At 36.6% G+C, this 25,318-nt stretch overlaps 1 pseudogene; it reads left to right on the forward strand.

The window, feature by feature from the left end:
* The first annotated feature begins 9,201 nt into the window (after window positions 1-9,201).
* Window positions 9,202-9,781, forward strand: LOC138155228 (transgelin-2 pseudogene; annotated as a pseudogene).
* The last annotated feature ends 15,537 nt before the right edge of the window (window positions 9,782-25,318 follow it).

A 25,318-nucleotide genomic window follows, 5' to 3' on the forward strand; every position in this document is an offset into this window, starting at 1 on the left:
AATGATAAATATCCTGACACAAAAAAGCTATTTTTCTGGGGAGGCCACTGCATCATAAGCAAACCTTTGTGCTCTATCTGCCAACCAAATGATCTGTCCTCTCATTGAAAGGCCCTGGAGTCCACAGACTAGCTACTGAAAGTGGCTGCCACGGTGGGACAGAACAAAGGCTCAGCCCGAGCCCAGTTTTCATCCCCTCCACTCCTCAGTGCAGGCCAAGTTCAGCTCAGCCATCCATCACAGCCCTGGAATGTGCACTGAGTGAATACCCACATTCTGCCAAGGCAGAAGAAAAGCTGGGTCATTGACTCTTCACAGAAAGCAGGGAATTCTCCCACATCAAAAAGGCACCGGCAGCCTTCATCCAGGTCTGCACTGTATAATGGGTAGATTTTCAGCAAGTGCTCAGAAGACAAATGAAGCTTTTATCTGGCATTCTAGTCTCCTTGCAATGGGAGTTTACGTTAAAGCCACTTAACTGTCTGGAGTGCAGTCCTGTGGATTACCTGTTTGTGTGAATCAAGTACATTACCTGATCACATGATGCACAGAGTGGGGAGCAGTGGGGGAAGAACAAGTCTCCCTAACTGGCTTTGCTTTGAAGGGATTTTCAGCAATTTCAGGACCCTTACAAAGATTTCTATACATTCTACCCCCCTTTAGTCCCCACCCAACAAGGGAGGATTAGAAATAAACAATAGAGGGGAGCTAAGCTGTTTGGCTTATATTTTTCCTTGTTTCATTTGTTTAGTCCCATTCCCCTGTAAGCTTTAAAAAGCAGTCACTCATTAGTTGGCAAGAGCTGGGCTGTGGGGAATAAAAAGGCGACCCCTCAGGTAGCCTTTACGGTCTTCTCAGCTAAGTATCTTCCATGGAATTAAGCTAATGCCTGGGCAGGTAAACTGAACTAGCCCCTTCTTGAACAGTGGAATTGAAAGTAGCTAAAAAACGCTAGCTGGAGATTAGCATGCTGAGGTAAGGAATTTAAAGTGTTATCTCAGAGCTGAACTTAACTACCAAAAATGATTTATTACACCAACCCTCATCAAGGGAAAGCTTTTTGGAGGGTTTCTAAATTGCATTTTGGTTCCCAAGAAGGAAATGTTTTTCCCATCTTGACACCTTGAGTGACCAATTAGCTATAGTTTGGGGGACAGGTGTGTCAGTGGGAGTTAGGGTGGTCCTAAGGCTAAGGGGGGAGTGTTAGTCTGAATCCCAACTAAACTTGAGATAACTGAAGATATCTTCAATTTCAACTTTGGTGTTGATATGTAACAAAGAACATTAATTTGATCACATATTTTATAATTCCTGTTTCTGTGTAGAGTTCTCATGTTGAATTAATGTAGGTACCCATATGTGAATGCATATATATATATATATAAACATGAGTGTCTGCATATTATATGTATGCACATAAATAGCTATGTGCCTATTCACATGCCTGTCATCAGGATTTCATATGAACTAAATAGGCAGAGAAAGTTTATTCTGTGGTGCTCAGAATCTTCCACTTTTCCAACTTTCATTGTTCCTGGGTTATTTCATGGGCCCAGGTGCTTATGACCACTTCAAAATTTCTCAAGACCACTCTTATCTGAGTAGTATGCTAGTAATTTTAATCTTAGAAGTTTCAAACTAGGGGCAGCTAGGTGGTGCAGTGAGTACAGCGTGGGCCCCAGAGTCAGGTGGACCTGAGTTCAGTTCTGGCCTCAGACACTTAACACCCACACAAAAATACTAGCCGTGTAACCTTGGGCAAGTTACTTAACCCCAATTGCCCTCCAAAAAGCAAAAAAAAAAAGTTTCAAACTAAATTACTAACTCTTCTCTTAGATGCTGATGAGTCCCCCAATTTTAAGAAAACTCACATGTGAAAGATTAAATTTACAAAAGACATCAATTAGGGAGTCATTCTTCATGTTCTTCACCTTGCCAAAAGGTTCAACACAGAATTCAATTAAATGGTGAACTTCCCAACTGCCAGTTAAAGTACAACTCAATAGTGAAGTTTGTTTCATGTGCATTTTTTTCATATGCACATTTGTCACATTAAATTAGGTACATCCATGCCCTATAGAATATATTATAAAATCAGTGACAATGGAAACATTTGCTTTTTACATTGCACAGTGCAATGAGAAGTACCTGGATTTGGAATCAGAGGACCTTTGTTCTGTACCTTACTTAGTACCTGTGAGATCCTGAGAAAATCATATCTCTTCTTTGATTTTCATTCTCTTCATCTGCAAAATAAAGGATTTGGACTACATATGCCCTATGAGAAGTTCACTTATCTTTAAAAAATATGATGATGGGGGCTGCTAGGTTTTACAGTGAGTAGAGCACCAGCCCAGGAGTCAGGGGTATCTGAGTTCAAATATCACCTCAGACACTTAACATTTACTAGCTGAGTGACCTTGGGCAAGTCACTTAGCCCCAATTGCCCTGCCTTCTCCCCTCCAAAAAAGCAATACACACACACATTATACATATAGATAGATAGATAGATAATATATATATATATATATATATATATATGATGATGGAGGGCCTACCTAACTATATATCTCTCTACATCTATGTTGCCTCTTTAATCATCAGCTTAGCATCAAATAACATTTCTTTTTTGTTAACTATATAATAGCACTCTAGGGTATGGTTTGTACATAGTAACTAGTAAATCAGTGGCCCCAACCCAATACCTATATGCACATAAATATTAGGGAATATACTTTTTTTTTTTTGGTAAAGTGTTGCAAATACTTTGCCAGGGAAATGATGAGCAAAATATGTGTCTATCTAGTCCTTTAAGATTTGGGGATATCACACCTAGCTTTACAGCTTTGAAAATTTATCAACTCTGGAAATACTTATTTTTTACTTTTTCTAGTGACTTGCCATCCCTTTTTTTTATCAAGTGTATCACTCTCTCTTGGAACATTATCCCAAATCCAAGGGAACATTCTTAGTGACTTCATTTGCAAAAGATGAACTTAGATATTTAAAATCATTGTTCCTTACTGAGTTCCATCTAGAACTGAGAAGAATCATTCAATCAATTAAGAATATACTTTTTAAACAGTATTTAAGTAACTATCCCTCTTTTTTATTGGCAAAAGAGGGAGGGAGGGAGGGAGAGAGAGAGACAAAGAGAGATAGAGACAGAGAGAGAGAGACAGAGACAGAGAGACAGAGACAGCAGAAAGAGAAATTCTTACTCAAGAAAACGTGGGCTCAAGGTTTGTCTCTGGGGAAAAAGAAAAACCAAAAACAAACCTGGCTGTGTAACTCCAGCCAAGTCATTTAACATTTCTGCATCCTTGGCAAATTTCTGAGACTAGGTGTTATAACTGAGTTGACACACTAGAAGACTATCCATACTGATGAAATTTCAGGCATAAACTACAACAGATAATCCCTAATTTAAAGAGAATATAAGTTCTTTGAGGTTGGGGAATTTTTTTTTTTTAATTTTTATTCCTAGGTCCTTGCCCAATATCTGGCACAAAGGAAGAATTTACTAAATTATTTATTGTATTGGATTGAATCATAACATTTCAGGATTTGCTACACAAATTCATCAAAATCTTTCTGAATTTTCATCTTTTTAAACTCTAATCTATTTAGTATGTAAAGCAAGCCTACTCAAGCCCTCTAATTTTTAAATAGCTTATCCAGTGAACTTATATTTACTTAGTCTTTTTTCTATCATTATTCCATCCAACATTCCAGGCTTTATCATTCAGATTTCACTTCACTCACTATTCCCAACTCACCTTCTTTCAGATACAAAAATGGTAATTCAAAGTGCACTTCAGGCTCACTTCTAACCCTAGAAAGCAAATAGTCTAGCCCAAGAACAGTGGTGTTATGGAAATGTCATTAACTAATGTTATCTAAATGTTTCTAAAACATTATCAGACTCCTACTTAGAAAGAAATGCTAGGCACATTTTTGAGATAAGACAGCAATCACAGAGCTGGTCCAAGGTATACATCTGGAAGTGCTATTTCTCACTGTATGTGAACTTTTATTCTTAGATCTGTGAAATACACAGTTAGAATACAGTGCATGGTACACCAAAGATCACCTACCATATCATTTCATACTATTTGGTATAACTGAAGACACCAAAATAAGTTCTCTCCATCTTTTAGTAATTTACGGCCCTTTCATGTCTAAGAAGAATATAGAACAAATCAAAAATATTTCTTTGACTTCTCCGCGCCTAATACATTTTTTCTTGTACTCACAGACAGTAATTCTTAAAAAAAAAAAAAAAAGGAAGACTAGTGAATAATTCCTGACTAAGTGGGCATGGGGAAAGTGAATATCAATCATAAGTTTAAAAAAAAAATCACAGCATTATCTTTTTAAGTACATTTAAAAATTGGGATTGTCCTACCAAAGTGTTTGAGTAATGGCACTTTTTAATGAATAGATGAATGTTTGTAATAGTGTTTTAAAAACCTTTTAGTATCTTTATTTCCGTGTGTGTGTGTGTGTGTGTGTGTGTGTGTGTGTGTGTGTACACAAATATTTCCTCACCACATCTCCAGAATTTAGAGTTATAAGATCCTGGGATCATAAATTGGGTGTTAGGGACCTTAGACATGTTCTATTTCAATTTTCACCATTTATATATGAGAAATCCAAAGAAACTAAGTGATTTGCCACTTTACCCAGCGAGTTAATAAGAAAATCAAAACTTGAAACCTTCTATTAAAAGTTAAACTTCAGTTCAAATACTATCTAAATCACGAATTCTGAACTGGCAAGATTTAATTGAAGATAAATTTGTTCTGTTATATTTGAGCTGTTTTGTTATATTTGTTATCTCTGCTTCTTTTTGAGCCTGTATGTTTTAAAATGATAAGTGCTACTGAAAAAGAAAGAAAGGAAGGAAGGGAGCAGGGAAGGAAGGAAGGACAATATTCTTACACATCAATAGGGAACTATGGACATTTGCTATTTGACTTGGAGATATTACACAGGATTAAACAATTGTTCCAGTTAGTGTGTAAGAACACGGCTGGCTGGTGGGATTATGGTGCCATCTTCTGGTCAGGCAGTAGAAATCCGGTCCTTTTTCCTCCCCTTTCCTTTCCTTTTCAGAATTTTTGTTGTTGTTTCTTGGGCAAGTATCATCAGAAACTTGGGCAAGTTTCTTGGGCATCATCATCAAAAAAAACTATAAGCTTGAAATGTGAACAATGAAAAGGTGAAAATAAAAAAAATTAGAGAATGGTAAAGAAAGGATACACGAAGGAAGGAGAACAGAGAGAAGGAACAGGCAATGATTTACCACCAGGTAAACAGCTTTTGATAATCATAAGATCATCATTGAAGGCAGTGCAAACCTCTTATTTTGTATTAACAACGAAGTGGTTGTTTGCCTAGGGCAGATCCTTACCTTCAGTCATTCCAACTACAGGATATTTAGAAATTACAGATTGTCTTTGTGAAGATACTGGGCAACTTTCCTTTCTATGCTGACCTTCGACCTGTATCACTGGCAGGATGGGTAATCCTAGCCTTCAAAAAGATGATCTCTATTTGGGATATATCTACCCATGAGTATTGGTGTCTCTCCACCCTTGCTGAATGCCAAGAAATAACTTCGGCTGTTCAAGAAATTCTATAACAATGCATCTTGGCTCAGGGAAATTACTGCAGGTGTTAGGATTGATGAATATAAAAGGAAAGTATTCCCATCTGTTGTGAGATCATAAGATCCTAGATCTTAAGTTAGAAGAGAATTCAGAGACCATCTAATTCAATCTTCTCATTTTAGAAATGAAGTTGTGACCAAGAGATGTTAAGTGATTTACCTAAGGTCATTCATCCAGGAAGTATTAAGATTTAGTCTAACAAAATCCAACTCCTCCATTGCTCATTTGAATTTCTCCATGCATCTCTTTGTCCCTGACAGTCTCTTCATTTTTCTCTCTTTGTCTCTGTCTCAATCTATATTAGTCTTTGGCTGGCTTTCTCAAAAGGTTGTTTTGAAGATGAAGAGAAAAAATAGATGTAAAGTACTTAGCAAACCTTAAACTACATGTTATTCTGTGTGTGTGTCTCTATGTCGCAAAGGTTATCTAGACCCATCTTCAGCTGCACTCCCACTGCTCCCCTTCCTCTTTACCTTTGCCTTGGCTTCAAGCTTGTTTCCAGATTTTGCTCATTTTCCTTCATTTCATCCCCCAGCTTAAACCTACTAACCCAATAGAAGTCTGTTGTATTGTGGTCAGGGCAAGTGTTTCCAACAGTCTTCTTTAAGAAAGCTTTCTTTAATTCTTACTGCTGTAGTTATGTCTGAATGCTAGCCATTACCACCAATAATTTTATAACTCTCAGTTTCACCCCTGACTACCAAAACTCAAGGAACATTACAACTGGGAAGCAGCCTTAGAAGTTAGAGTCCAATCACTTCATTCTTCAGACCTTTAATTCCTATATTCTGCTCTCTTACGTATTCCCTAAATATTCATATAGAAGAAAAAGAAGAACCAGTTGGTCGGAGGCCCTGGATCTTGATCTGTTTCTGCCTATGCTTCCTTTGGTCCTCCTCTAGGTTCACAGAAAATTCAATTGGCTAGGAAAATGAATAAAAATCAGGACACATAATAATACTTTATCCCAAGTCTGGCACTTTATTTCATCTAGGATTCTAGCAACACTGATGTTTTGTTATCGATATATTTCCCATCATTGAAGTTATTCATTCATTTCTGCACTGAAATTAAGTCACGAAGCATTTAACAAGTATTTACCATGTGTCCGTCACCACCCTAAGCACTGAGGATATGAAGGAAGGGGAAAAAAATCATGGTTACTGTACACATTCCAGTGTGGGAGTCATGCAAACAACTATGTATATACATAGACAATATAATTAAGGCAAATGGAAAATAATCTCAGAGAGGAAAGGCTAGAGAGAAGTGGAAGAGTGGCCAACCAGGAAGGCCTAATGGGAAGTGGGGATTTGAGCTGTCCTGGAGAAAGCCAGGAGGCGGAAGTGAAAAGGGAGAATACACAAGGTAAGGAGGCCAGCAGTTAGTAGCTCTTTTGTAAATGGAAAACTTTCAATCACCAAACCCCTATGCTAGGGACAGTACTAAATGCAAAGATACAAAGAATCCCTGCCATCCAGGAGCTTACAATGTCACTGAGAAGAAGAGAATGTTTTTAAGTTCTCTTAAGACTGTCCCAAAATCTGGAGAATCATCTACAAATAGCACATAAAAACTGAACACTTAAATGTGACATTGGTCATTATTTTGCCTAGAAACAAAAATATTAGTTACCAGAAAAAAGTACTGAACTTAGAGAAAGGCACAAGTTTAAACTCAAGCTCCCAAGGTCCTAACTTATTCACCTTGGCCATGTCATATACTTTCTCTGAGCACCGTATGTAAAATACACCTACTTGGCCAAAATCACAGGTTTGCTATGGTGATATAATGATAAAATGATTGGCATATGCTTTGAAATTAGTAAAACACTTAAATAATTTCTTATAACTGTTCCTTGTGACAAACAGTAAATCAAAGGGAACTGACACAGCTAGTATCAAGTAGGCAACATAATTGTTCCTATAGTCCCTCATTGCTCTACTGAGGAGAAGGTGTTTCATTATTTATTCTCTGAAATCAAGATTGATCACAATTTATCTGCATTTAGGTGCTTTTTAGTATTCTTTTAAATTTATGTAATAGTAGTCATTATACATTTTACTTTCCACTTCCTTCTTTTTTATGCCAAATAACTTCAAGTTTTGCCATGCTTTCTCTAATTCTTGGTATTTTTCATTTCATACAATACAAAAATGTTGTACTTCCATTAGATCTTTGTAGCAGTCATTTCATACAGTGTAAAAATATTCTATTATATTCAGATTTCACAATTGGTTAAGTCAATCCTCAATTGACAGATATCCATTTTTTGGTTCTATTTCAAAAATGGTGTTATTAGTATTTTGGGATTCATAAGATTTTTCTTTCTGACTGACTTCCTTGAACCATAGAACCAGAACTGGAATCAATGGACCAAAAATGAATTATTTAATGACTTTTCTACCATAATTTCACATGCAGTATTTTTCCAGAATGTTTGGACCCATTCACAGTTCCAGTAGTGTTTTAATGTATGTTTCTTCCCATAACCCCTTTAACACAGACTTTTTCCATCATAGTTGATTGAGAACTGACCTCAGAATCAGCAAGATGTATATTCAAGTTTTGCTTGAGACACATTGGCTGTGTGACTTGGGCAAACCATGTAACTGCCTTGGGTATTGGTTTCTTCATCTATGAAATGAGGGGCTTGGATAACATATCATCTGAGGTGCCTTGTCAAAAGAATCTGCAAATTCACAATCCTGTGTGTTACTGGAATGACAGAGAAAAGGAAGAGAAGGGGAGAAAGAAGGGAATATGAACAAAACTTCCATGATTCCATTTTTAGGCAAGCCATATCCATGCTACTTCCAGGGTGATAATTCACTTACTAGCTTTTTTAGTAGATTTTTGATTTTTAAATGCATAATCAATTCATTCTCTTTTTATTATTATTTTGTTAGAGTATATTTATAGGGATAAGATTTTCCCCCTCAGGATTTCCTTAAAAAACATTTTTAGTATATCTGTTCTTCATTATTATTGACTTCATATATTTATTGCTTCTGTAATTTGTTCTTTGACCTTATCATTTCTTCAGATATTAGCATTAAATATCCATTTTGTTGTGGGGCTTTTTCTGTGATCTTATTGATTACTAGGAATATTTGTTATTGTTTTTATTTTACAATGGTCTATAAAAGATGGTTCTATTTTGACTTTTTTACATTTATTTTCAATATCTCTGTCCCTAAATATGTGGTAATTTTTTTTAAGTTCCATGAGATACTTAGATCTCATTCAGAAAATGTCTTAAGTCCATTAGTTCTATTTTCTATAGGAATTTGTTCAATTCTATATTTTCCCTTTGTTTATCTTTCTGTTATATTGGTCCACATCCAAGAGAGGCACATTAAAAAAAATCCTGCTACATTTTGCGGTCTATGTTTTTATGTAATTATTGTGTAATTTTTAATGTAATTTTATGTGATTAGGATAACCTGCACACCACACCGCAGCCAGCTCTGCTCTCTCTCCATCCACCACCTCGTAGAAAAGATAACTGCATCACCATCTCAGAATGGCCAACAGGAGACTTGTTTATGGAATGAACTGGGAGGTACAGCAGAAAATTGAGAAGCAGTATGATGCTGATCTGGAGTAGATCCTCATTCAGTGGATTACCACATAACACAACAGAGATGTACAGCCTGGGTGAGAGATTTTCTGAAACTGGCTTAAGGATGGCATGGTATGTGAGAGCTCATCAATGGACCATGAAGGCAAGGACCTGGTAAAAAAGATCCAGGTTTCAGGCATGGCCTTCAAACAGATGCAAGAGATTTCTCAGTTCCTACAGGTGGCACTGCTATGGCATCAATGTCACTGATATCTTCCAAACTGTGGACCTTTGGAAAGGAAAGGATATGGCCTGTATGCAGTGGCCACTGAGGAACCTGAGTGGGCTGGCAGTGACTTGGGGTAATGGATTTTTCTCTGGAGATCCTAACTGGTTGACTAAGAAGTCCAAGGAGAGTCCCCAAAATTTCACAGAAAACTAGCTGCAGTAGGGAAAGAATGTCATTGGACAAATGGGCACCAACCATGGAGCTTCTCAGGCAGGCATGACTGGATATGGGGTGCCACACCAGATCCTCTGATCACCATTCTTCCTTACCCTCCCCTGAATGGTTAATATATGTCTAGCAGTGAAATTCCCAGGAAGCCCATGAAACTCTCAAGCCCCTTCTGTTCCCAACTCTTCCTCTCCCCTAACCTTTGCCCCCTACTCCCTACCCATTGGCGGCACTGCTCCTAACTGTGCTAAGAGGGGCTGAGCTAGTGCCTTTTCACTTTGAACTTGTTGTAATCCCCCAAATCAGCAAAACTGCACCAACCACCCCATCTTCCCTTCTCCTGAATCCAAACTGGGGGTACCCAACCCCTTCATCATTCCTATTTATTCTCCCATTCTGGCTTGTCCTCTCATTTGGGAATTTGTACCCATACAGCCATTCTTTAGGCTAGGGTTCAGGGCACTGTCCTGAAAGGCTGAACATGGGCCCAGTTTCTCTTCCATAAGGTTGTTCTTCCTGCTCCCCACACCCCCAGCCTTGCTACCGTGGGGACTTAATTTATAGAGAGGGGCCTATGGTGATTGCCACTCTGTCCACATTTGGACTTTGAAAGATACATGTCTCAGGGGCGGCTAGGTGGAGCAATGAGTAAAGTGCTGGCCTCGGACACATCTCGGTAGGCCTCTCCTTGACAAGGGCTGCTTTTTCCCTCAGTCCCTCCCTTCTTGGCATTCTGTTCCACCTATTCCCCTCTTTACCCAGTAGCCTGAGACAGGGTTGGGGGGGGGGGGTGGAGGGGATATCTGGGGAGGTGGGTTGGCCTTGTCTTCTGTCCTCTAGCTTTCTCCTCTTCCTTAAAAGTCTCACCCAAAGTCTGAGACACGAGGAATGTGAGTTTATTGAACTGAATAAAGACTCCTAGTCTTTGTTTAAAAAAAAAAGGAAGATAACTTTTTTTCTTTATGAATTTAGATGATATGGTATTTTAGGCATATAAGATTAATATTTGGTGTCCATGATTGTACATGTATAACCTATATCAGATTGCTTGAAGTCTTGGGGAGGAGAGAGGAAAAGGAGGGAGAGAGAAAAATTTGGAACTCAAAATCCTATAAAAATGAATTTTGAATATTATCTTTAAATGTAATTGGAAAAAAAATATGCTATTTACAAAGAAAGAGACTAATATTGGAATGTTTGTCATCCATGGTTCCTTTCAGCACAATTTAATTACATTGTTCAATTACATTAGGAATGTTTGTGTTTTTTGTTTTTTTTTTAAAGCAATTGGAGTTAAGTAACTTGCTCAAGGTTACATGGTCAGGTGTTTCTGGGTGGGTGCTAAGTGTCTGAGCCCAGATTCGATCCCAGGTCATCCCGACCCTGGGGCCGGTGCTCTTACTCACCTGGCCACCCCAGGAATGTTTGGCTTTGCTATGTCTGACAGCACAATTGTGACTCTTGCTTTCTTTTTTATTCACCTGATGCATAGTAAACTTTGTTCCAGCCACTCTTTTATATTTTGTTTATTTCTTTATTTTAGGTATTTCCTGGTAAACAACAACACATGCTGTAGTTTTGTTTTGTAGTACAATTTGTTACTCTTAGGTTGTTTTATTCATCCACATTTAAAATTATGAGATTTAGGTTTATATTTTTCTCTCCTTTGTCCCAATTTTTTTCATTAAGTTTTTGTTGTTGTTGTTGCTGTTGTTATTAATTTTCCTCCATAAAGACAATACTTTGTCCCTTTAGTGATTTTACTTAACCCAAGTATTTGGTATTCTATACCAAAGGATCTCTTTACCTCATTTTTAAGTGTCCCCTTTCTTCCCCATATGTTACCCCTTTTGACAAATTATCAGTTTTATTTAATGTATTAATTCTCTTTTATTTTTCCTTTTATTTAATTACTAGCTCTTCTCTTTTTAGCCTATCACTTAAGAAGTTCATTAAAATCCTTCCTTTACTCTATTATTTCTTTTGCTAGTTATTTCTTTGCCTTAGTTTCTAAAAAAATATATATTTTCTGTTCATTTATTTCCCCTCCTTTTCTATATTTCCTAAACCTTTTTCTTTGGTTGACTGTACATATACTTTATTGTTCCTTTAGTCTTTTTGTTCTTCATGAAATTAAAATTTCTCAAGTGACAATTTTGAGCTCTCCTAAAAAAATTGTTTTTACTCTAGAGATCTTGCCCAGTTGCCCCTTTTTGCTGAGACTTTTTGATTTTTTTATTTTATCAAATTACTTTTATTTTCAGTTCAAATTCCTTTCTTTCATTCACCCCTACCCTACTAATTGAAAAGGTATTAAATATAATAAACATTATACATTTGATATCATGCAAAATATATTTCCACATCAGGTTTGCTCTGAAAAAATATTTTAAAAAATACCAGACCTCTGAGTCAATTAGTTCTCTATTGAGATGTGGATAAAATTTTCATCTTAAGTCCTTTGAAATTGTGGTGGATTCTTGTATTAATTAGAGAAAGCAAGCTTTTCACAGTTGAATTTTTTTAACCTCGTTGTTACTGTATATATTGTTCTCCTGTTTCTGGTCACTATACTTTTCATCAGTCCATATAAATATTCTCAGTTGTTTTTTTTTCCCTGAAACCATTCCCTGTGTTTCTAACACAGTAATATTCAATTACATTCACATACCATAACTTGCTAAGCAATTCCTTATTTGGTGGCCATCCCGTCAGTTTTCAATTATTTGCCATCACAAAAAGAACTTCTATAAATGTTTGTGTACATGTTGGCATTTTTCCTTTTTCCTTGATCTCTTTGGAGTAATGGTACTGCTGGATTAAAGGCATACATAATTGTATAGATATTTGGGCATATTTCTAAATTTTAAAAAAAATACTATTTGACTAATTCAGAGCTCTACCAACAGTTCATCAGTGTACCTAATTTTCCTCATACCCTCCAGAATTTATCATTTTAATTTTATGTAAACTAAGTCAACCTGATGGGTGTGAGGTGGTACCTCTTAACTGTTTTAATTTACATTTCTCTAATTATTATTGATTTAGAACATTTTTCATATGATTGCTTGTAGTTTTGATTTTTTCTTCTAAAACGTACCTTTGACCATTTATCAGTTGTGGAATGACTTTTATAAGTTTGGCTCACTTTTCTATGTATTTGAGAAAGGGGATCTTTATTAGAAAAGCATTATATTTTCCCCCAAGTTTCCTGCTTTTCTTCTAATTTTTATTTATTAGTTTGATTTGTGGAAATACATTTTTTAAATTTCTGTAATCCATTTTACCTTTAATGAACTTCTCTATATCATATTTGGTTATGAACTCTTCACCTCTCTACAGATCTGATAGAATAGCCATATGTAAAAAATGCTTTAAATCTCTCTTTATGAGATAAATAGATATTAAAGTAATTCTGAGATACCACCTCACATATATGAGATTGGCTAATATGACAGAAAAGGAAAATGACAACAGTGAGACCACACTTCTGAGGCCTGCCAATAGAGAGACCCTGTTTCATAGCAACCCAGAAGCAACCCAGGGCCTTAACTTTGGGACAGGCCTGCAGAGAAAACTCACATGCTAGGGAGGCCAACAGGGAAAGCACACTCCCAGTGTAAGCCAAAGGGGAAGTCTGCACTCTAGCGCAAGTAAAAAATGGTTTCTGAAGTCCAGTGAAAATCAGCAGCAAAAACCTGAGCCCTAGTAAAAAAATCTTCAGACAGTGCAGGACCAGAGACCAACTCTCACACAAAAAGACCAAGTCACAAAATAGGGAGAAAAAAAATGGGCATAAAACAAACAAAAAAAGAATTTGACTATAGTAACTTGACTGGGGAGATCAAGGCACAAACTTAGAAAAGGACAATAGTGCCCAAATGGCACAAAAAAATTTTTTTTTAATGTCAAATTTTTCATTGGAAAAACAACTGACCTAGAAAATAGATCCAACATAGATAATTTAAGAATTATTGAACTCCCTAAAAGCAGTGATCAAAACATGAAAATAAAAGTCTGAACAAAATCTTTTAAGAAATTATCAAAGAACTTTGCCCTGATATACTAGAACCAAAGGGCAAAATAGAAATTGAAAAAAAATCACCACCTGAAAGAAATCCCAAAATGAAGACTCCTATCATTGATGATCACAAACAACAGTACCTTGCAATCAAGTTGGGCATGTTAGATCTAGATGAACATCATTGGCAAGGCATGACTCTGACTGCTCATGTGCTATTTATTTTTTACCTTCATAAGAAATTGAAGCTGTCTCTCTTCTATCTGACAACTGCTAGGAGGAACTTTGACAAAATCCTCAGAGAGGTTGATTCCCTTCAATTGATGGCATACAAGAAATTTGCTACTCCTGTTGACTGGAAATGTGGGAATGGTGTCATGGGTGCTCCAACTATTTCTGAAGAGGAGGCCAAAAAAAAACTGTATTCTAAAGGTGTCTTCACCAAAGGGCTCCCTTCAGGCAAGAAATATCTATGGTACACCCCTTAGCCATAGGTTACTCCAGCAAGACCATGCTGAGGTCTGGCTGGGGCTCCCTTAAAGATCTCTACCAGAAGGGATACCAGTCTGCCAATCATGTTTTCCTAGAGTAACAGATTTAAATATCTTGGGGGTGATGAAAGTCAGGAGTCTTTGGACTGCTCTACTAATGGCTTGCTAAATGAAAATGGCAGTAAAAAACACCCATGATTCCTCTCCTTGTTCTTTTACCAGTATTTCACTTGGGTCATTGAACTTCCTTATCATTCTGCTGGCTATCTCTGGGATGGCACTGCTTGGGACTTAAATCCTTGTGAGATCTATTGCAATCTCCATCATCAGCCAACTGCCATTTAGAAAAGGGACTACTTAGGAGAATTGCAGGAATAGGACTCCTTTAACTAACCTAATAAACAAATCATCTCTTTCTAATTATCTATCTGAGGGAGGAGACAATTTAACATGTCTAGTTTTAAGCTTCACCTTCCCAACTTTATGACCAACAACTTGTAATAATTTAGGTGTTTCAGATAGTGTGTTTTTTCCCCCACAAACATTGAGAGTTCTAACCACACTTAGGAAAAACTTGGAGATTCTTCTCTTTCCAGTAAAAAACAAGGAAGCAGAATACAAACTTAAAATGTTTTGTTAAATTGGGCAAAAGAGTTTATTAGGTTAGAGTATATGGTTGAGACTACAGAGAAACTGCACAATGCCTCCTAGTGAAGTACAGATGGTAGAGGACCTTAATTATTTTTAAACAAGTTGTGTATCTAGACATGAAAAACTCATCTCAAATGTTCATAATAATATGAAAGACTGTATGGAAAAGAAGGGATAATGATACTATTTCTTTACTATAAATTGTTTCTGCAGTGGATTGTTTTTTGATATTTTGCCTTTAGGGGAGCCACAAATAAAAGTTTTTGAAACTAGAAAAAAATGAACACATTTGAATCACGTAGAGAGGGTATATCTTGCTGAAAGGTACCATAGACAATGAAGTAATATCAATACTAAATATATATGCACCAAAATTTATAGCATTTAAATTTTTGAAAGAGGAATTGAATGAGTTACAGGAGGAAATAGATAATAAAACTATACTAGTGGTGCACTTCAACTTTCCCCTATCAGAAATAAATAAATTCAACCAAAAATAAACCAAAAGAAGTTAAGGAGATGAAAAAAATTCTGGAAAAGTTAGATATGATAGATCTCTGGAGAAAAAAAATGAATTGGTATAGAAAGGAATATTCCTTTTTTTTCAACAGTATATGGCACCTATGCAAAAATTGACCTTATATTAGTCAATTCTACTTTTTAAGGTGTTCTTTTCTTCATCGAATAGTTGTATATCTTTTTCCATTTGGTCAATTCTGTCTTTTGAGGCATTTTTCTCTTCAGTGGATTTTTGTGTTTCTCTCATTATTTGACCTATTCTATTTTTAATATGTCTTAGTGCCTTCTTTAACAAGTTCTTGACTCCTTTTACCACTATTTTCTTACATTATTTTCATTTATTTTCCTAATTTTTTCCTTTCCCTCTCTTATTTGATTTTAAAATCATTTTTCAGTTCTTTTATGAATTCATTTGGGACTTAAGACCAATTCACATTTTTTTTTAAGGCTTTGGCTGTAGCAATTTTGACCTTATTGTCCTCTTCTGAGTTTGTGTTTGGATCTTCCCTGTCACTTTAGGAACTTTCTATGGTCAGAATCTTTTTGGTTGATTGAACATTTTCCCCAGCTTATTTCTTGACATTTATCTTAGAGTTGGGATGTGCCCCTGGGGTGATGGGGGCATTGTCCCAAGTTTCAGGGCCTTTTTGTGCAGCAATTTTTCAGAGCTAGGCTGGGGGTTCTGTAAATTTTCTATGCTTACAAGGTAGCAGACCTAAGAAAAGCTGTGTTTACTACCCTCCTGGCCTGGTAGTTCTAAATAATTAGAAAGTTATAGAAAGTAAAGGATAATGTTTTGCTAACTGTTGGCTACAAAAAGATATTTGGTTCAGTAGAAAAAAATTCTAGTTTTATGGTTGTCTTTACAACATATTTCCAATGCATGTGTCAAAATCATGTAAGATTGCTTGAATGATTTGAGATCATTTTGTTTGATGATGCTCTAATTCTCAAAATTAACCAAGTTATAAAATTATGAGATGTAGGTTTGTTTGTAAAAGCTGCTTACCAATCTTATGCTGAATGAGTAACATGTAATCCAAATCAAAGAGGGATTCCTAGATACAGCGAGGTTCTCAAAATGCTCCTGTTTGTGAATGGCAGTGTTGATTGCATCAAGCCCCAGAACAATTTAGAGCATAATAAATGAGATATATAATTACACAAAGGAAATTCATTTATCTGCTCTACAAAATTGAAGAAGTCTATTGTCTAAAGTGCACGTAGTTTAAAATATTGTAGTTATTCTATTTCTTTTTCTCCTTTTATCAGATTCCCATGAAATGATTCTGAAACTTGGCAGTCAAATATCTGTTTTCACTGTACTCAACTCTGATAGAGGGAACCATGGGAATACTGTTTTATATTATAAAAAGCAGGGGCTCTGGCCTTGGTTTCAAATGTAGTCTCTAATGGTTACTATATGCATAAACTTGGAGTCACCTCAAGGGGGCTCTCAACAGATTTGTGAGCATATAAACTTGAATAGGACAATTACATTTTTATTTTCACTAACTTCTAACTGAAATTTAGCATTTTGTTCAAATACTTAAAAAAATATTAATGCAAGACATCAATGAACTCCCTAGGAAAAAATCTCCAGGGCCAGGTGGATTTACAAGTGAATTCTATCAAACATTTAGAGAACAGTTAATTCCAATACTATATAAACTATTTGGGAAAAACAAGTGAAGGGGTCCTTTCAAATTCTTTTTATGATACAAATATGATACTGATACCTAAATTGGGAAGAAACAAAACAGAGAAAGAAAATTATAGGCCAATTTCCCTAATGAATATAGATGCAAAAAAATTAAATAAAATATTAACAAAAGTATTACAGAAATTTATTAGAAGAATAACATGTTATGACTAGGTAGGATTTAATCCAGGAATGCAGGATTGGTTCAATACCAAGAAAACTATTAGTATAATTAACCACATCAACAACAAAAGTAACAGAAACCATATGATTATCTCAATAGATGCAGAAACAGCCTTATGAGGCAGCCCACTTAACATCTCTTCTTCTATATTTCCTGAGGCAGAAAACTGGCCCATTGATTCCCCTAAAGTGGAGGAGTATTCTTATAATTGCATTCCTCCTCCCTTACTTCAGCTATAACATCCCATTATAGTATAGAGACTATTCTCCTGTCCTTTCCCCACCAGCAGTGATCTTGTACAATGTCTTAGCACTTAGAGACCTTAATAATAACCCCAAAATTATTTTCATCACACCTACCCGTGGAATATATGGATGCATATGTAAATTGAATCCCAGGAAGGAGTGACAAGCTCCTGCCATTCACAAACAGGAGCATTTGAGGACCTCACTGCATCTTGGAATCCCTCTTTCATTTGGATTACATGTTAGATATTCAGCATAAGATTGGTAAGCAGCTTTTACAAACCTACATCTCGTTATTTAATATCTTGGTTAATTTTGAGAATTAGAGCATCATCAAACAAAATGATTTCAAATTATCTCATTCCCCCAAACCCAAGGATAATCAAACCATTAATTAAATCCAGAAAAGCATAAATTTATTAGAAGTTTTTATTGTTTTTTACCTCCATGCTTCACTTCCTAAAGGTCTGTTTCATGGGAGCAGAATTCAAGATACTACCACCAGAGAGCACCATTGCACTGTTCTAATATTGGTATATAGCCATTTTCTACTTGCTAAATTGCTTGTTATCACATAGTAAATTAGAATAACTTTTTGCTAAATCTGGAATGTTATCCCCACCTCCATTCATGATTTTATCCCAAAAAGTAGTCAATTAAAATTTGTTTTATAAAAACAAATAATAAATTAAAAAACACTTCAAAATTTTAAAGCAATGTTCCAAGGCTTTTACAATCCAAGTCACACCATTAAAAGGTACTAAAGGAAGAATTATGAAGTACGTCTACCCCAAACAGAGAATGAAATCACTGGAGTTCTGGTCTTATTGAATATGTGATGTTAAATATTTGTGTGACTTAGACTAATCTCTGAACCACTGATTGCTCATCTCTAAAATGCACTGGGATTAGAATGACGTCTTAATCTTCTGTGTGTCATGAACCTCTTAGGAAATCTGGTAAAGCTTATGGATCCTGTTCTCAGAATAATGTTCTAAATAATTGAAGGAAATAATAATTCCAGTTAGAGACTATTAAAAATAATGATGTATTTTTTTTCTTATCTAAGTTTACCATCCCCTTGAATTTTATGAAAGGAACCTAGGTTAAAGAAGCCCTCGGACAAAATAATCTTCAAATTCCCTTCCAGTTCTGGCACAGTGAAAGCAGGGACTTGCTTGAACTGGTCCCCAAAACCCTACAAATACCTGTAAAAATGAATCTACACAAATTCTAGAGCTGTGGAACCCACAAAATGACAGAGTGAAACACATCTCCATACCAAGACAGCCTGGAAAGCCAACAAGAAGGGTATATTGCATAGGGTTGGGAGCAGAACGCAGTCTAGCAGGGGTTGTGTCATGTACAGATGGGGCCAGAGCGGGTCTCAGGAGACAGAATTGTTGGTAGTTGTGAAAATTTACAGACTTCCCAACTCATAAATGCTAAGAAAAGCATGGAAGATCAGTGGGAGAACCCTGTGGGACCTGGGTAAAAGAGGAGAATGTGGTTTGGACTCCATCTCCCAGCATAGCAGAGGTGGCAGTGGAGGTGGCAGAAGCAGCAGAGGTGGTGGTGGCTGCTTTCAGAGATCTGGACCCCCAGATGGCATGGGATCCAGTGGCTGATACAAAACCCCAAAAGCCTGGGAGGGTACACCCACCACAATCCCAATTCTTGCCACCATGGGAAGCAGAGTCCTGCATTGGCAAGGAGTTAGAAAATGAAGTATTTGACTGGGAAGATGAGGAAACAGCATTAAAAAAAAGTCAGACTACAGAATCTTAGTTTGCTGACAAAGAAGATCAAAACGTAAAACCAGGAGGAGACAACAAAGTCAAAGCTTCTATATGAAAAGCCTCCAAGAAAAAATATGAATTGGTCACAGTCCATGGAAGAGCTCAGAAAAGATTTTGAAAATCAAGTGAGAGAAGCAGTGGAAAAATTTGTAAGAGAAATGAGAGTGATAAAAGAAAATCATGAAAAATGAGTCAAAAGCTTACTAAAGGAGACCCACAAAACACTGAAGAAAATAAAACCAAATGGCAAAAGAGGAGCAAAAAGCCTATGAAGAGAAGAATGCCTTAAAAAACTTAATTGTCTCTTTCCAGTCCCAGCCCTTTGGTGATAGGTCTGGTAGTGGCCCTTGTAAGTTGGTGGGATGACTTGCCCTCTGAGTTGATTAGGCCCCTTCCAGGCCTGCCTCTGAGTCTGCCGGCCGCACCTTCTAGGCCTGCCTCTCGAAATCAAGAAATTATAAAACAGAAACAAAAGAATGAAAAAATAGAAGACAATGTGAAATATCTCATTGGAAAAAACAACTGACCTGGAAAATAGGTCCAGTAGAGATAATTTAAAAATTATTGAGCTACCTGGAGGGCATTATCAAAAAAAGAGTCCTAAGATCATCTTTCAAGAAATTATCTAAGAAAACTGTGCTGATATTCTAGAAGCAGAGGACAAAACAGAAATTGAGAGAATTCACTGATCACTTCTTGAAAAAGATCCCCAAAAGAAAACTATTTGGTGGGGTGGCTAGGTGGCACAGTGAATAGAGCACCAGCCCTGGAGTCAGGAGGACCTGGATTTGGATCTGACCTCAGACACTTAACACAAAAAAATAGCCATGTGACCTTGGGCAAATCACTTAACCCCAACTGCCCTCCAAAAAGCAAAAAAAAAAAAAAAGAAAGAAGGAAAACTACTAGAAATATTATAGCCAAATTCCAGAGCTCCCAGGTCAAGGAAAAAATATTACAAGCAGTAAATAAGAAAAAAAAATTGAGTATTGTGGGAACACAATTGGGATAACACAAGATCTAGCAGCTTCTAAGTTAAGGGATTGAAGGGTTTGGAATATGATACTCTGGAGGTCAAAGGAACCAGGATTAAAACCAAAAATCACCTACCCAGAAAAACTGAGTATAATGCTATAGGGAAAAATGTGGACACTCAATGAAATAGAGGACTTTTGAGCATTCCTTTTGAAAAGACCAGAACTAAACAGAAAAAATTGATTTTCAAATACCAGAAGCAATAGAAACATGAAACAGGAAAGAGAAATCATAAGGAATTTATTAAAGTTGAGCGATTTACATTCCCTCATGGAAAGACAATATTTATAGCTCAAGAGACTTTTCTGAGTATGAGGACAGTTGAAGGGAATGTCTATGTATATATGTACACACACATATGTATATGCATGTATAGGTGGGTATATGTGTGTATATATATGTGTGTACATATATACATAGAAGGCACATTATGAGTTGAATATGAAGGGATAATATTTAAAAAATAAAATTAAGAGGTGAGAGAGGAATGTATTGGGAGAAAGAGAAAGGGAGAGATAGAGTAGGGTAAACTATCTTACATAAAAGAGGCAAGAGAAAGCTGTTACAATTGAGAGGAAGAGCAGGAAGGTGAAAGGGAATGAGTCAACCTTACTCTCATTGAATTTGGCTTAAAGAGGGAATCATACACACTCAATTGGATATCTTAACCCTACGGAAAGTAGAGGCAGAAGGGATAAGAGAGGGAATAATAAAAGGGAGGACAGATTGGAGTAGAGATTAATTAGGAGCAAACCCTTTTGAAAAGAGACAGGGTTAAAGGAGAAAATAGAATAAATGGGGGGATAGGATGGAGGGAAATATAGCTAGTCTTTCACAACATTACTACTATGGAAATATTTTGCATAACTATACATGTACAAACTATATTGAATTGCTTGTCTTCTTAGAGGGGGTGGGTAAGGAGGGAAGAAGGGAAAGAATCTAGAATTCAAAGTTTTAAAAACATATGTTAAAACAAATTGTTTTGGCATGCAACCAGGAAATAAGATATACAGGCAATGGAGTCTAGAAACCCATCTTGCCCTTCAAGAAAGTAAGGGGGAGGGAATGGGCAGATATAAGAGAGGGCAGATTGGGGAAAGTGGTATTCAGTATGTTTCCCATCTTGGGGTGGGTGGTAGGGGAGAGACAGGGAAAAAATTTGTAACTCAAAATCTTGTGGGGGGTGGCTAGGTAGCACAGTGAGTAAAGCGCCAGCCCTGGAGTCAGGAGGACCCAAGTTCGGTTCCGGCCTGAGACACTTAACATTCACACAAAAATACTAGCCATGTAACCTTGGGCAAGTTACTTAACCCCAATTGCCCTCCAAAAGGCAAAAAAAAAAAAATCTTGTGGAAATGAATGTTGAAAACTAAAAAGTGAAAATAAATGGAAAAAAAAAGAACTTATCAAGTAAAACTGAACTTATCAAGGAAAAGTGCCCTGATATTCTGAAACCAGTGTGTAAAACAGAAATTGTAAGAATCCACCAAACACCTTTTGAAAGAAATCATAAAAGGAAAACTCCTAGGGTTGTTGTAGCCAAATTCCAGAGTTCCCAGGTGAAGGAGAAAATATTGCAAATACTCAGAAAGAAACAAAATTTGAGCAATGTGGAAATACAATCAGGATAACACAAGACCTAGAAGCTTCCACATTAAGGGATAGGAGGACTTAGAATATGATATTCTGGAGGTCAGAGGAGCTAGAATTAAAACCAAGAATGACCTACAAAGCAAAACTTAGTATAATACTTCAGGGGAAAATGGATATTCAATAAAATAGTGGAGTTTCAAGCATTCTTGCTGAAAAGAACAGGACTTGAAGAAAATTTGATTTTTAAATACAAGACTCAAGAGAAGCATGAAAAGGTAAACAGGAAAGAGAAATCATAAGGGACTTATTAAAGTTGAACTGTTTACATTTCTGCATGGAAAGATGATATTTGTAATTCATGAGACCTTTCTCAGTAGTAGAGGAATTTGTAGGAAATAGGTAGGTAGATAGATGGCACAGGGTGAGTTGAATATGAAGGGATGGTATTTAAAAATAAGAATAAGGGGTGAGAAAGGAATACATTGGGAGGAGAAAGGGAGAGATAGAATGGAGTAAATTATCTCATGTAAAATAGAAAACAAAAAGGTTTCACAATGGAGAGGAAGGGGGGGGGAGGTGAGAGGGAGTGAGTGAACCTTACTTTCATCAGATTTGGTTTAAGGAGGGAATAACATACACACTCAATAGGTTATCTTACCCTACAGGAAAGTAAGGGGGGAAAGAGATAAGAAAGGGATGACAGAACAGAGGGCAGATTGGAGAGTGGGGTAGTCAAAAGCAAACACTTTCGAAAAGGGACAGGGTCAAAGGAGAAAACAGAATAAGTGGGGGACAGGATAGGATGGAGGGAAATATAGTCTTTCACAACATGACTATCATGGAAGTGTTTTGCATAACTACACATGTATAATCTATACTGAATTGCTTGTCTTCTCAATGAGGGTGAGTGTGGAGGGAAGAAGGGAAAAAATTTGTAACTCAAAGTTATAAAAACAAACATTAAAAATCATTTTTACATTCAACTGGGAAATAAGATATATAGGCAGTAGGGCAGAGAAATCTATCTTGCCCTACAAGAAAATAAGGGGGAGTAAGATGGGGGGAGGTGTTGTGATAGAAGGGAAGGCAGACTGGAAGAAGGGGTAATCAGAATGCATGCCATCTTGGAGTGATGAGGGGAGGAGAGAGAAGAGGGGAAAATTTGGAATGCAAAATCTTGTGGAAATGAATGTTGAAAACTAAAAATAAATAAATAAATTTTAAAAATTAAAAAAAAAATAAAATATTTGACTAAGGATATGATCTGCTTAAAGTTTCATGTCCTTTATAAGCCTTATAAGCCTTGGGTACAACCACTCAAAGTCTGAAACAGGACAAATGTTAACATTCCAGAGTCTCAGTAACCTATTTATCATATTGATTATTGTCTTAGGTGGACTAGAATGTAGGGTTGAGGGAAATTAACTAATTAAGTAATTCTCTGTTTAACCCCTTCACCCTTACATCTACCTTAATCTTTATAAGGAGTCTTTGAGATAAGTTGCGAACATATTATTATCCACTTCTTAAAGATTAAGATGCAGGTTCATACAACTTAGAAGATTTGCTCCCAGTTCACATAATGAGTAAACGACAGAGCCAAACTCAGATATGCTTGATTTTTAAGTACAATACTCCACAATGTGCCACACCACTGTACAACACTCTTCCTTTGCATTGCTGGAAAGCAAAATAATTGAGATGTTGGGGCAGCTAGGTGGTGCAGTGAATAGAACACCAGCCCAGGAGTCAGGAAGACCTGAGCTCAAATTCGACCTCAGACATTTAACATGTACTAGCCTTGTGACCTTGGGCAAGTAACTTACCTCCAATTGCCCTGCCTTCCCCCTCCAGAAAGCAAAATAAAAATGAGATGTTATTATCCCATCTGTACACAAAGAAGAAAAAAACTATCTTTCCTTGTTTTTCTTCTACCACATAATGGTAGTTATGATGGTTTGAGATAGGCTTGATATCTTTACATCAGTGCCAAGGTTCTACAGAATTGGGTTTCAGGAATAGTGAATAGAACTTAAAGAAAAATACTTCAATAAGTATTGATTTACACAATTTTTTTTTATAATTTGGCAATTACAGCTATTCCCCAAAATGCGTTAGACTCAGGAGATGCCAAAAATAAAACAAAAAAAACCAGACAGCTTTCTGGGGGATAGTGGTGTTAACTCTCAGTTATCCAAAGTCATGTGACATGGCTACACATTTCCCAGTTATTTAATCAATATCGACTACAATGAGAAAGATCATGCATTTGTCTGGGTGATAGGAATTCCAACCCATAGGCATTTCCAGGACAATTTGCTAAGAGTGCCTGGGGTAAGGGGAAAAGTGTGTGTGCCTGTGTGAGCATGTAGTAGGCATAGATATCAAGCAATAAGTACTGAATTGACCCAGAAATTTAAGACTAAGAACAGTTGGAATGTGAACATAACAGTAACAAAAAATCTAAAAGATCAAGTCCAACATGTCTTCTTTTAGAGGAAAAGTAACCTGACCAAATAATTCACACTGAGATCTTAGTGACTGCAGAGATACTAGCACGGGTAAATGAAAAGAAGGTAGTCAAGAAACCTGAATCCTTAGCCCCTTATCCTGCCATAAGATATGTGATCTTGGACAAGTCACTAATTTATTCTTTAGTAAAATGAGCAGGTTGGATGTGGTAACCTCTCAGGTTCCTTCCAGCTCTAGCATCTTATGGTTGATGTCATGTTGGAAAAGGAAGCTACAGTTTGGGTAGAAATTGGACCTTTCAGGAGACATATGTTTTCTTTTCAGGCCACCAGTTTAACAATCTGCAAATTGTTTCTCTGGTGAATTATCATTGGAATCACCAGTTACTGTTAACAGCATTAACATGACTTTAGGCTACATTCAGAGAAACACAACATCCCAGACAAGTGAAGTGGATGTCTTACTATAGTTTGCCCTTAACCAACATCCGAAATATTGTGTTCTCTTCTGGCTAATACGTTTCAGGAAAGATGGGGAGGAGCTGTGCTGCATCCACAGGAAGATGACCAGGATTGTGAGATGACTTGAAACTATGCCATACAAGAATTCATTAAAGGAATTGGGGTTGTCTAACCTGAATTAGAGAGGACATGAATATTGCCCTTAAATAATGGAAAAAAGATCTTTCCTGAAGAGGAAAAATCTTCTTATCTTCTAAGGAAAGATGCTGTGGAAACGACAGGTGAAAGGTCATCTAGTGAGTGCTAATTGGTGCCTTCCTCTTGAGGAGTACTAAAGTAGCTATTTGTTAACCAGATACAAAACATAGAGAGGGTCGAATGCTTCCCTAGGCATGTATTCAAGCAAGACACAACAGAGAATCTTCCAAAATTTGTCATACCAGAT

The sequence above is a fragment of the Petaurus breviceps genome, unplaced genomic scaffold, assembly GCF_028583685.1.
Source record: "Petaurus breviceps papuanus isolate PSGF00001 unplaced genomic scaffold, PetGlider_PUasm1.0 91133, whole genome shotgun sequence".
NCBI classification, from domain to species: domain Eukaryota; kingdom Metazoa; phylum Chordata; class Mammalia; order Diprotodontia; family Petauridae; genus Petaurus; species Petaurus breviceps.